The following is a 12,950-nucleotide window of genomic DNA, read 5'->3' on the forward strand; positions in this document are numbered from 1 at the left end:
AGAAGAGTAGCAGGGTTTAGAGTGTTACAGCACTTCAAAATGATATTGAGGACAGAAAGCAGGAGTACCTCATAAAGGTGAGGTGGCTAAAAATAGTGTTGAGCATGGAGATTTCACAAAGTGGGGGGCATAGATGGTCAAAGGGGACCCTAGGACAATTATTCAAAGTTTTTGCATAGGGTGGTTGCAGCTGATATGGCCCTCATACAAGGAGGGTGCCCCCTTGCAACTGGATTTAACTGTTGACTGAAATAACCAATTAATCTGAATTGTCAGCATGTTTTTGAGTTAATACTTGTAGAACATTCCTGTTTATTTCACGAACAAAGAGGGAAAAGGGAAGACTGTGATTGGGGTGGCCTAGAGCAGATGCTTGGGTGAGAGCCTGCTTTAGATCTTCTGTGTGTTGCTTTTCCCCCTCTTCCCAGTGGATTGAGTCTGGCTGGGTCTGTCTTAGATTTTTATATAAAGGTTGGACTATTATTAAGGAGTAGTTTGGAATCCAACTCCTGAAATGGTCCATTAACCCTAAGAATCCTCTTAACTGCTTTTTAGTTTTGGGCAGGGGAAAGGTCATAGCAGCAGAGATTTTCTCAGGGTTTATTAATAGCCCCCTTGGGAAATCATATTTGCCAAATATTTAACTTGAGGGGGGCAAAATCATAGTTTATCTTTTGACACTTTGTGTCCCTTAAAAGCAAGATGTTGTAATAGGTGGACAATATGTTCTCTGCATTTTGGTAGGAAGGATGAACACAACAATAAATCATTAGAGCAGATTCATTTGGCAATTCAGTGTCATCTAAATCTGCCTTTAGTATTTGAGAAAAATAAGTAGGACTTTCAGAGTAGCCCTGAGGTAAGACTATCCATGTGTTCTGGTGATTTTCCCAAGTGAAAGCTAAAAGATAGTGGGTATTTTCCAGCTACAGGTATAATGAAAAATACGCTACGTAAATTAATAACAGAGAAGTGGCTGGTAGTGATAAGAGTATTGGACAGTAAGGTGTGGGAACAACAGGGTGTCTAGGAATTATTATTTTATTATTATTTTATTCATAGCTCTTAGGTCTTGAACACATCTCCAGCCTTTACCACTTGGCTTTTTAACTGGGAGGATTGGTGTATTGTAAGGGCTGGTGCAGGGTATTATGAGTCCTTTGTCTAAATAGTCCTGAACGATTGGTTTGATTCCTAGTAATGCCTCAAGTCTAAGGGGATATTGCCTTACATTTGGCAGGGGTTTGAATTTATTTATGGTTATCTTTATAGAGACTGCTGATTGAATTCTTCCAATATCTGTGGAAAAGCTTGCCCATATGGAGTCTGGTACCTTAGATAAAAAAGGCTCTAATTCTTCCTGTCCAGAATCTTGATTAACTTTCACAGGCATATTCCATGTGGACTTTTGTAAGTCTTCTATGTCTTCCAAGTTGAGAATCATTTCTCCCTTTCATGAAAATGAGATGAAAGCATTAAGGGTCTCTAGGAAATCCCATCCCAGCAGGTGTATGGGGGCACTATCTACTATAAGAAAAACGTGATGCCCCACTAGTTATCCTAATTGAAATTGAAGGGGATTTGATTTAAAGGCTGTAATAGCAGGCTTTGAAACCCCTACCATTTGGACTTTTTCTTTACTCCAAGGGAGAGGGTTTTTAATCAAGTTGGAGTCGAGAGGATGGATAGTGTAGTGCCAGTGTCGACAAGGCCTTTGGTGTTTCCCCCATTTATGGATATTTCTACTCCTAAAGCATTAGCTAGAAGCAGGGGGAAAGCCCTCTCTATTCCCTTGGAACATCCCGTTTCTAATTTTTGAGTTGTTCTGGTGTCTTCATCTGGGGCCCTTTGCTTCATTTATGTAAGCACCCATTTAAGTTATCTGCATTCTTTTTTAAAATGTCCTTTCCTTTTGCAATAGTGTCAAATTGGTTCCTGGGGTCACTTAGATCTCCGGGGACCATGAGACCCCTGCAAACTCCCTACTTGTTTACTAAGCTGTTTTAGTTGTAAACTCATAATTTTAGAGACTGTTTTCTTTTCTTTCTTAATGACTGTTTGAGACAATTGATCAGCTAGAGTGACTAGGTGGTTAGCGGGTAAGGAAGCCCAAGCCGCATTATTCCTCTATATTAGGCTTGCTAACTCCTTATATAAACCTTGAATAAACCCAGAATTTAGTAAGGTATCACTTGCACTGTGCTTAACGTTTTCAGGAGGTATTCCTGAAAACTGAATGTCTTTTCACCCCTGATATAAAAGTCAGGCAGGGTTTTGTCTGGGCATATTTTGCGTTGTTGTACCTTTGCCCAATCTATAACTTTGGGGAATATCTGTGGTACGGTTTCACAGAGGTGCAGATTGCAAAGCTCTCTGCATTTCTCTCTTCCAGTTGCATGTATTTTGCCAAAATATTCTAAAGATCTAATTGTCACGCGTGTCCGTGTGAAGAGACCACCAAACAGGCTTTGTGTGAGCAATAAAGCTTTTTAATCACCTGGGTGCAAGTGGGCTGAGTCCAAAAAACGAGTCAGCAAAGGGAGATGGGGAGGGGCAGTTTTATAGGATTTGGGCAGGTAGTGGAAAATTACAGTCAAAGGGGGTAGTTCTCCTGTGGACAGGGGAGGGGGTCACAAGGTGCTCAGTGGGGGAGCTTCTGAGCCAGGAGAAGGAATTTCACAGGGTAATGTCATCAGTGAAGGAGGAACAGCCATTTTTACTTCTTTTGTAGTTCTTCAGTTGCTTCAGGTCATCTGGATGTACACGTGCAGGCTTGGGCTCAGAGGCCTGACAGAAATCTGTTTCCAGCCGTTAGAATATTAAAGGCTGCTACTCTAAACCACTTTTCAGCTTTGTTTGTGGGGACCAGTAATCAATCAGCTGATAGAGGTCAGAGAACTCTGGATCAAAGTCTGAAATGTTCATTGGAATTCCTTAGCAAACCCAAAGGGATCTTCAGTCGGATTGGGGAAGCCAGATACCAGGGTCTTTAACTCTGATTCGGTATAGGGGGTATATATTATGTTAGGATCCTCTGTGCCTTTGGTTTTTACTCTAAAAAGGGCCAAATACTATGTGATTTTCTCCAGCTATTTCTGATCCCCCGGTGGTTTAAGGAAAGGAGGAGGAAAAAATGAAATTGTCCAGACAAGGAAGTTCAGAGAGCAGAGGGTCAGGAGGAGCAGAAGAGGAGACAGTTTCTGGAGCCTTCCTTATTTCAGAAGTGGCTTCTACTAATTTCTTTAATTCTGAGACAATTTCAAAATTTTTTTTACTAACTTCCTGGACGGAGGTGAGTTTATCATTCTCTCTTTTTGATGATTCTGGATGCCAGCTAAACCATGATTCTCATTCATTTTCTTTGATTTGGTAGCCTGTTTTTTCTAATCTAGTGATATATATATGATATACAAGGTCAAGTAAAACCCATCTGATGAGAATTTATGGTTTATAGGGCATGACTCCCTAGCACCCTTAGGTAGGAATTTGGGCAAGATAAAATATCAAGCTTAGTGCTCATGATAAAGGACAAGGTACCCATTTTCATAATTTTCCAGTCTTAATCTATAAATAGATATAATAATGACTAACTCTTAAGGTTGTTGTGAATGTTAAGTAAGATAATGCAAGGAAATAACTTAATATGGAAATTAGCATATAATAAGCCTCAATAGATGGTAGACCTTGTTACTGTTATGCATGCATAAGCAGATAAAAAGGCTTTATAAGAATGATTTGTAGCTGTTAAACTAATAGCTGGGATGGTAACAATATTCTATTTTTATTTAAATCAAACCAATTCTTCCTTAATTCTTAATTAGGTCAATAAAATATCAGCTGGACAGTCTCTGGGAAGTCTTTGCTATTTGAGTGAGTTGAACAGATGTTGCTGACCAATCAACTTTCTCTTTCTTTCATGGTAGCCACCTTGTGACCCTCAGACAATAAGTTTGAAAAAAAAAAAAAAAAAACAGTTTTCCTCTTGGGAAAATTTACATGTCACTGGATCAGGAAATCAGCATTTCAATATCTACTTCCCCGCTCCACACACACAAACAAACAACTGCTGTGAAGGGAGTGAGGATAGGAGCATAAATCAAACCCCACCTCTAGAGTGTGAAAATACTGTGCTCCTTATCTCTGGTAGATAACATTAAAGAGGGCATTACAAACTTAATTTATTGCAAAAAAATAAATAGTAAGAATAATGCTGTGTGCCTAAAGGAGGACAGTTTGGTTTGCAAATGATACTCTGGAAAGACATAGAAAACATAAGTCTCAGTGACAAGACAGCACAGGATTGCATAAAGTTAACATTTGAGAGGCTGATGACCTATCTTGACAGGATATGTTCATGTGCAAGAAAACACATTTCCACCATTTTACCAAAGTAAAAATAAGAATGCTTTTTTACTACCACTTGAATATTTTCACTTGTTTGAACATATTAATATAGCACTGTCTCAAAGCATTTTTTTTGTTATCCTTAAAGTGGATTATCTTGCTATTGTACATATTAATGATACTGATAATACTGAAGAGTTTTGCCAAGAGAGAAAATTGGGAAAAGATCTCCTTGAATACATTTGACTTAGAAATTTGGGAATATAGAGTATAATAATTTATAAAATTATTACATATTTTAGGTAAATTTCTATGGATACAAGAAAGACACATATACTTAAACTAGAAAAAATGCCCTAAGAATATTACTTTAACGGTTCCTAATGAGCTTGGTAAATGTCTTTGGAATAGAGCGAAGTTATTTCAGGAAGTGAGTTCAAAGAGGTGTTGATAAAGCTGAGGAACATACAATCCTGTAGCCGTCAAGGTATGTATACAGATGCTTCCTTGGTGACATACAAAATTTTGCTTTTATGTCCATATCAGGAATGTTCCACTTGTGGATTTCAATGTGTGAAAAATAAATGACCCACTAGTTGCCACTCAGTGCTATATAGCTCAACAAGCCCAAATGAATGCTTCCAAATTAATCAGGTAGATTTGATTCCAGTGGAGAGGAAATTAAGAGTATATGATGTCATTATAAAACAATAAAACTATTTTGCCTGTGAGAATTACGAGCTCAGGTGAGTTACTTTAAATATCATGTATTATATCATTGAAATCGAATTGTTTGTAAAATTATATCAATGTTTAGTTGTCCAAGTGTCGACTGCCTCTTATGTAAAAGTAGTTTTAAATTTATTTTCTTTTCTAATTTTCTTAGTTTTTGTCAGAGGTAAAATGGCTATGTGGAAAAAAAATTGGTCTAAACTATGCTTTTAAAGGATATGTCAGCATAGTCTGACAATAGTTTTGCGTCATTGTTCATCGTTGTGCTCTCTCTCCTGCAATTTTGATGAAAGAACAGATCATTTGATTCATTCTCTTGGTAACTCTGCTGCTAGTGGCTGTTTGTAAGATAAATTAAAAATTAATAATTATTTTTGATATTTGGAAATTTAAGGATGGTCCAGTTATTTGGAAGAATAAACAAGATTGATAGACCACTAGCTAGATTAACAAAGAAAAACATAAGGAAGATCCAAATGAGCACAATCAGAAATGACAAAGGTGATATCACAATTGATCCTACAGAAATATAAAAGATCCTCAGAGACTAATATGAACATCTCTATGCACATAAACTAGAACATTTAGAGGAAATGGATAAATTTCTGGAAACACACAATGCCCCAAGATTGAACCAGGAAGAAATAGAAATCCTAAACAGATAAATAGTGAGTGACGAAATTCAATCATTGATAAAAATTCTACTAATCAAAAATAGCCTCGGACCAGATGGATTCACAGCCAAATTCTACTAGACATACAAAAAAAACCTGGTACCAATCCTACTGAAAATATTTAAAAAAATAGAGCAGGAAGGACAACTCCCTAACTCATTCTATGAAACCAGTAACATCCTGACTCCAGACTCTCGCAAAGACACAAAAACAACAACAACAAAGAAAACTGCAGGCCAATATCCCTGATGAACATAATACACAAAAATCTTCAACAGGATTTTAGCTAACCAGATCTAGCAGCGCTTCAAAAGTTAATTCATCACAATCAAGTGGACTTTATTTCTGGGCTGCAAGGATGGTTCAACATATGCAAATTAATAAATATAATTCACCACATAAAAATAGTTAAAAACAAAAACTATATGATCACCTCAATAGACACAGAAAAAGCATTTGATAAAATCCAACATTCCTTCATGACAAAAACCCTCAACCAACTAGGCATTGAAGGAATAGGACACAAAATAAGAGCCAGCTATGACAAACCCACAGGCAGCATCATACCGAATGGGCAAAAGCTGGTAGCATTTTCCGTAAAGAGTGGAACAAGACAAGGGTGTCCACTCTCACCACTCCTACTCAACATAATACTAGAAGTCTCAGACATTGCAATCAGACAAAAGAAATAAATAAAAGACATACAAATAGGAAAGAGGAAGTCAAATTATCTCTTTTCCCTGATGATATGATCCTATACTTAGAAAACCCTAAAGATTACACTGAAAGACTTTTAGACCTAATAAACAACTTCAGCAAAGTTTGGGGATACAAAATAAATATACAAAAATTAGTAAACATTTCTATCCACCAATAATGCTCAAGGTTGGAGTCAAATCAAGAACACAGCCCCATATACAACAGATACACACACACACACACACACACACACACACACCCACAGACATACAATACCTAGGATTATACCTGACCAAGGAGGGGAATGACCTCTACGAGGAGAACTACAAAATACTGCTGAAAGAAATCACAGATAACACAAACAAATGGAAAAATGTTCCATAATGATGGATTAGAAGATTCAATATGGTTAAAATGGACATACTGCCCAAAGCAATCTATAGATGTAATGCTATTCCTATCAAATTACCATTGTAGTTTTTCACTAAATTAGGAAAAACTGTTTTTAAGTTCACACAGAACCATAAAAGAACCCAAATAACCAAATAAATTTTAAGCAAAAATTAAAGCCTGAGGTATCACATTCCCCTACTTCAAGCTATACTACAAGAATACAGTAACCAAAACAGTACTGGTACAAAAATAGACACATAGACCAATGGAACAGAATAGAGACCTGTGATTGTTAATATCGATTGTCAGTTGATTGGATTGAAGAAGTATTGTTCCTGGGTGTGTCTGTGAGGGTGTTGTCAAAGGAGATTAACATTTGTGTCAGTGTACTGGGAGAGACAGACTCACCCTCAATCTGTGTGGGCACCATCTAATCAGCTACAAGCACATCTAGAATAAAGCAGGCAAGAGAAACTGGAAGATTAGATTGTATGAGTCTTCTGGGCTTCATCCTTCTCTGGTGCTGGATGCTTCCTTCCCTCCAACATTGGACTCCAAGTTCTTCAGCTTTTGGACTCTTGGACTTACACCACTGGTTTGCCAGAGGCTCTTGGGCCTTTGGCCACAGACAGAAGGCTGCAATGTCGGCATCCCTAAGTTTGAAGTTTTAGGACTCAGACTGTCTCTTGTTCCTCAGCTTGCAGTGAGCCTATCATGGGACTTCATCTTGTGATGGTGTGAGTTGATACTCCTTAACAAACTTGCCTATATATATATATATATATATATATCCTATTAGTACTGTCCCTCTAGAGAACCCTAACACAAGACCCCTGAAATAAAGCTGCACACCTAAAACCAACTGATCCTTGACAAAGCTAACAAAGATAAACAGTGCAGAAAGGATACTCTATTCAATAAACGGTGCTGGGAAAACCGGCTAACCATATGCAGAAGAATAAAACAGTACCCTTACCTTGCACCATTCACAAAAATTAACTCATGGTAGATTAAAGACTTAAATGTAATAACTCAAATCATAAAAATCCTAGAGAAAAAGCTAGAAAATACTCTTATGGACCTTGTCCTAGGCAAAAATTTTATATCGAAGTCCTCCAGAGCAAATGCAACAAAAAGAAAAATTAGCAGTTAGGACCTAGTTAAACTGATGAGCTTCTGCATATCAAAAGAAAGTATCAACAAAGTAAACAGACAACCTACAGAATGGCAGAAAAGTGTGCATCTAACAAAGCACTAATATCCAGAAACTACGAGAAATGTAAACATATCAACAAGAATAAAAACAAACAACCCCATTTAAAAGTAGGCAAAGTCATGAACAGTGAAAAGATGCTTCTCAAAAGAAGACACACAAGTAGCAAACAAACATATGAAAAAATGTTAACCATTATGAATCATCAGAGAGATGCAAATCAAAAAGATGATGAAATACCATCTCATACCAGTTATAATAGAAAGACTATTATTAAAAAGTAAGAGCATAACAGATGTTGTTGAGATTGTAGAGAAAAGGGAACACGTATACACTGTTGTTGGGAATGCAAATTAACTGTGTGGAAAATAGTTTGGAAAGCGCTCGAAGAATTAAAAACAGATCTACCATTGGACCTAACCATCCCATTACTGGGTATATACTCAAACAGAAATAAATCTTTCTACAAAAAGACACCTGCACTCATATGTTTATTGCAGGACTGTTTACAACAGCAAAGACATGGAATCATCCCAGATTCCCACCAATGGTAGACTGGATAAAGAAAATGGTGCACAAATGCAACACAGAATACTATGCAGCCATAAAAGAGAAATAAATCATATCTTTTGCAGCAATGTGGATGCAGCAGGAGGCCATTATCCTAAGCAAATTAACACAGAAACCAGAAAACCAAATACCACATATTCTTGCTTATAAATGGGAAAAAATCTTTGGGTACTCACGCATATAAAGATGGCAGCAACAAACACTGGAGATTCTCAAAGAAGGGAGGGAAGGAGGGAGTGAGGGTTGAAAAATTACATATCAGGTACTATATTCACTACTTAGGTGACTTCCAATAATAGAAGTCCAAACCTCAGCATCATACAATATATCCATATAACAAACCAGTGCATGTGTCCCTAAATTTAAAATAAAATAAAAATGTTAAAAATAGAACCTCCATTTAGAAGTATGACTGAATGAGCGTGGACTTTGGGACTGTATGGGCATGTGACCAATGCAGAGCTTCATCAGAGTTTGGATATACGACCTTAGATAAGTCACTTGGTATCTCTTGAGTTCTACTTTTAACACCAATAAAATGAGGATAAACAACACATATGTGATAGTTTGAAGTCAAACAAAAATTATATAAAATTTTGGTAAATAAGGCTCAACAAAAGACTGAGTTTTTGTGGTTGTTTGTTTGCTGTTGTTTAAGTGGTCAATTTAAAACAGTCATCTAAATCAGCAGTACCTAGCCTTTTTGGCACCGGGGACCAGTTTCATAGAAAATAATTTTTCCATTGACCAGGGGTTGGGGATGGTTTCAGGATGATTCAAATGCATTACATTTATTGTGCACTATATTTCTATTATTTTTACATTGTAATATATAATGAAATAATTATAGAATCAGTGGGAGCCTTGAGCTTATTTTCCTGAAAGTAGACAGTTCCATCTGGGGATGATGGAAGACATCAGGCATTAGTGGCAGATCATCAGGCATTAGATTCTCATAAGGAGTATGCAACCTAGGTCACTTACATGCTCCATTCACAATAGGATTCATGCATCTGTGAGAATCTAATATTGCAGGTGATTTGAGAGGAGGTGGGGCTCAGGTGGTGATGTGAGCAATGGGGAGTGGCTGTAAATACAGATGAAGCTTCACTTACTAGCCTGTCTCTCACCTCCTGCTGTGCAACCCAGTTCCTGACAGGCCACGGACCTCCATGGCCCAGGGGTGGGGGATCCCTAATCTAAATAGCACTGACTTTTATCTACATAGTACTGAGCCTCTTAAAAATCAGCAATAGATACTAGACATGTATGAACCATGTTTCTTATTGGTAAATAGGGTACAGTTCTAATCTATTTACATACAGTATTTCATTAAATTTCAAAATGATCCTATTATATCTATTTTACAGGTTAGAAACTGAGCCAGTATGCAAAGAAGACCATCTCAACACTTAACAAACATTTTAAATTACTGCCCTATTTTAATATTTCTATGCTTCATCTTCTGTGTCTACCTGAAAAGGTGCTTAGTGATAATACCCACCTCATAGCATGTAAGGATTGTGATGCAATGCCTGTAAAGACCATAGCAGTGCCTGGCTCATTATAAAAACTCATTAAATGTTGACATGGTTATAGTTTGGCTCTGCTGCTCACTTGTTTTGTGACTTTGGACAATCTTCTTAACATGTATAAGGTCAGTTCTTCATCAAAATGGGCATAATAATGGCTAACACGTGGTGATGTTGTGAAGATTTAAGGAACATCAACAGTTCATAATTCTTGTTAAGAGTGGTACCACTAAGGATTTTTGGCTTGATTTAGGAAATCCAGCAAACTTAAATAATAAAACTATTTGGCATTGTCTGAAAATTTTTATATGGAATAAATGTCTAATGAGTATAATTTTAAAATAAGTGCTATTCTGTTGTGATACTTAAAAATAGTTTTTCAAATAGAGATTCCAAATTTTTAGAGATATGCTTTTAGAAAATTGAAATCAATATCAAGAAACCAATAGAAAAAATGCTGGTAATATAGTTCCTGGCAAAGTTCTTTATCTGAAATTTACTATCATTATGCTTTGGTAATAAGAAAAGTATCATTGTGAGTTCTTCAGTAAGAAAAATATATTTGCTTACAAGAAATATTTAATAGAAAATCAAGAATTCTGATTGGACAAATGTTTTATTTATTTTAATCCAATCCACAATCACAGATTATAATGTTTTATCCAAGAGGCAATGCAGATATTAGAGTAACAAGTTCATAAGTTACGACACTTGTTCTGACATTCAGTTTACTCAAAATCAATGATTATTCACTTACATCTTTAAGGCAATATGCTGAGTCCTAAAGATACAAAGATTTAAAAAGCAGATTATTTTTCCTCAAAAGACCACCGTATAAAAGAAGAAAGCAATAAATGAAAAAAAAGCACTTGATATATATTAAGCAATGATATATAGTCCATTATTAGTCCACTCTCATGCCTGCAGGATTGAGATTTTCACCATTATTAATTTTTTCCATTTTAACCTTAATTAGTATTTATATGCTACATATGTGTCATCTTCTATAACAATCACACTGTGACAGGTGAAAGCTTACACAAAGTCACTACTCAGCGCTAATTTATCAGGTAAAGAAATTTTCTTGCTTTTAATTTTTTATTCAATATTTTTAAATTTGTTTTTTCCTACCTGAATATGAGGTATGTGCAATTGCAGACATAATTATGTGAAGACCAAGCAGTTTCAAATGCTTTGTATAACTCATTTAAGAACAATTTTGCAAACAGGTACTATTATCACCTCATTTTACAAATGAGGACACTGATGCACAGAAGGTTTAAGTACCTTGCCCATAATCATGCAACTGATAACAAGCAATGAATCCTTCATTGGTATCTTTGGTTTTAACTGCCACACTACCACACCTGTAGGCCACGTGAGGCATTAGCCACTGGAAACATTCTTATTCTGAAATTCATGCAGCTTCTTATAGTCTTCATATTGTAACTTCCTATGTAAATTCATTCAGGCTGAATTTTTGGATTTTTTAAGGTATGTATTTTTAATGTCTGGTTTGCTGAATTGAACATATGTTTCATGTGTATATGGCATAATCCATGCGCCACTAACCGCCAGCATTCACTCTCCAGAGAAAGGAAATGCACTACAGCACAATACCTAAGCACGGGGGCAGTACAAGCGACCACCAGGTGGAGCTGCTGTAGGGATGTTTGGTAAATGTTACCTGAGAGCGAAGGCAAAGGCAGATTCAAACTAGAATTCCTTAACTAGTGATAACACAAGCCAGGGAGAGATATCATTGAATGAAAAAACTTATTGAAAAGTCTAGAAAATATTTTTCCTTACAAAAATATGCACTTCGAACAAATCAAATAATTGACTTTTTGAAAAAGAAGATGAAATGTATCCTTTTTATATTTCTCCCATAAAAAAAAAAAGATCACAAACTTAGTGGCACAATTCCTCTCCATCTGTGGACATATACACCAAACAAGCAAGTTACCTGCTTCTAAAATACAATGGCCGGCATAGGATAACATTTACAGGCATTCCTGCTCAAAAGAGGAGAAAATGGAAGAAAAAATAGGAGTCGTCAATCCCAAGTATTTTTTAAAATCCAGTCATGCAAATTCCATTCGGTTCTAAGCCTGAGGAATAATCTTCTGTAGCTTGTGTTTTGACTTCCTCTGAGCTCTTGGCTCTGCCCTCTAAGCTCTTAGCTGTTTCATGTGGGCTCATGGCTCTTTCTTTTGAGCTTTCAACTCTGTCCTTATTGTCATCTTCCTTATTCATGAAAGGCATCACCTTTTACAGTTGAAGAGCTTTATCAGCTTGTTTTTTGCCTATAGAATTTTGGGAGTTTGAGAGTCTTCTTTCATGTCAGCCCCTCTCAGTCATTTTTAGTCTCATCTGGCAGTGTTTCTGCTGATATAACATTCTCAAAAACTGGGTGGGTCTCCTATGTGGGCCACAGATTAAATTCTATTAGACAAGAGGATCCTCAACAGATTTTTCAAAGACAATCCCATTTCCATTTTTGGCTTCTGCTCAGATGGCTGAGGGCATCTATGAGTCATATGCTTACCCTCCGAATACTCTGATCTTTCATTTTTCTGAAATTTAGCAAAAGATTATCCAAACATACCCTGGGTTTTTTTCATATAGCATACTTTTCTGACAGTGACTCTGTTAATTTCATTTTTTGCAATCTGAATAGTCTGATAAGTTCTCAAACTATGAAAACATGTTTTCTTTTATTAAAGACCATTCTTCCCTTAGTTTATGCCCTCTTGAATTTTACTGTAATCAACAAGAAACAACCAAGCCATG

The sequence above is a fragment of the Piliocolobus tephrosceles genome, chromosome 3, assembly GCF_002776525.5.
Source record: "Piliocolobus tephrosceles isolate RC106 chromosome 3, ASM277652v3, whole genome shotgun sequence".
In the NCBI taxonomy this organism is placed as follows: domain Eukaryota; kingdom Metazoa; phylum Chordata; class Mammalia; order Primates; family Cercopithecidae; genus Piliocolobus; species Piliocolobus tephrosceles.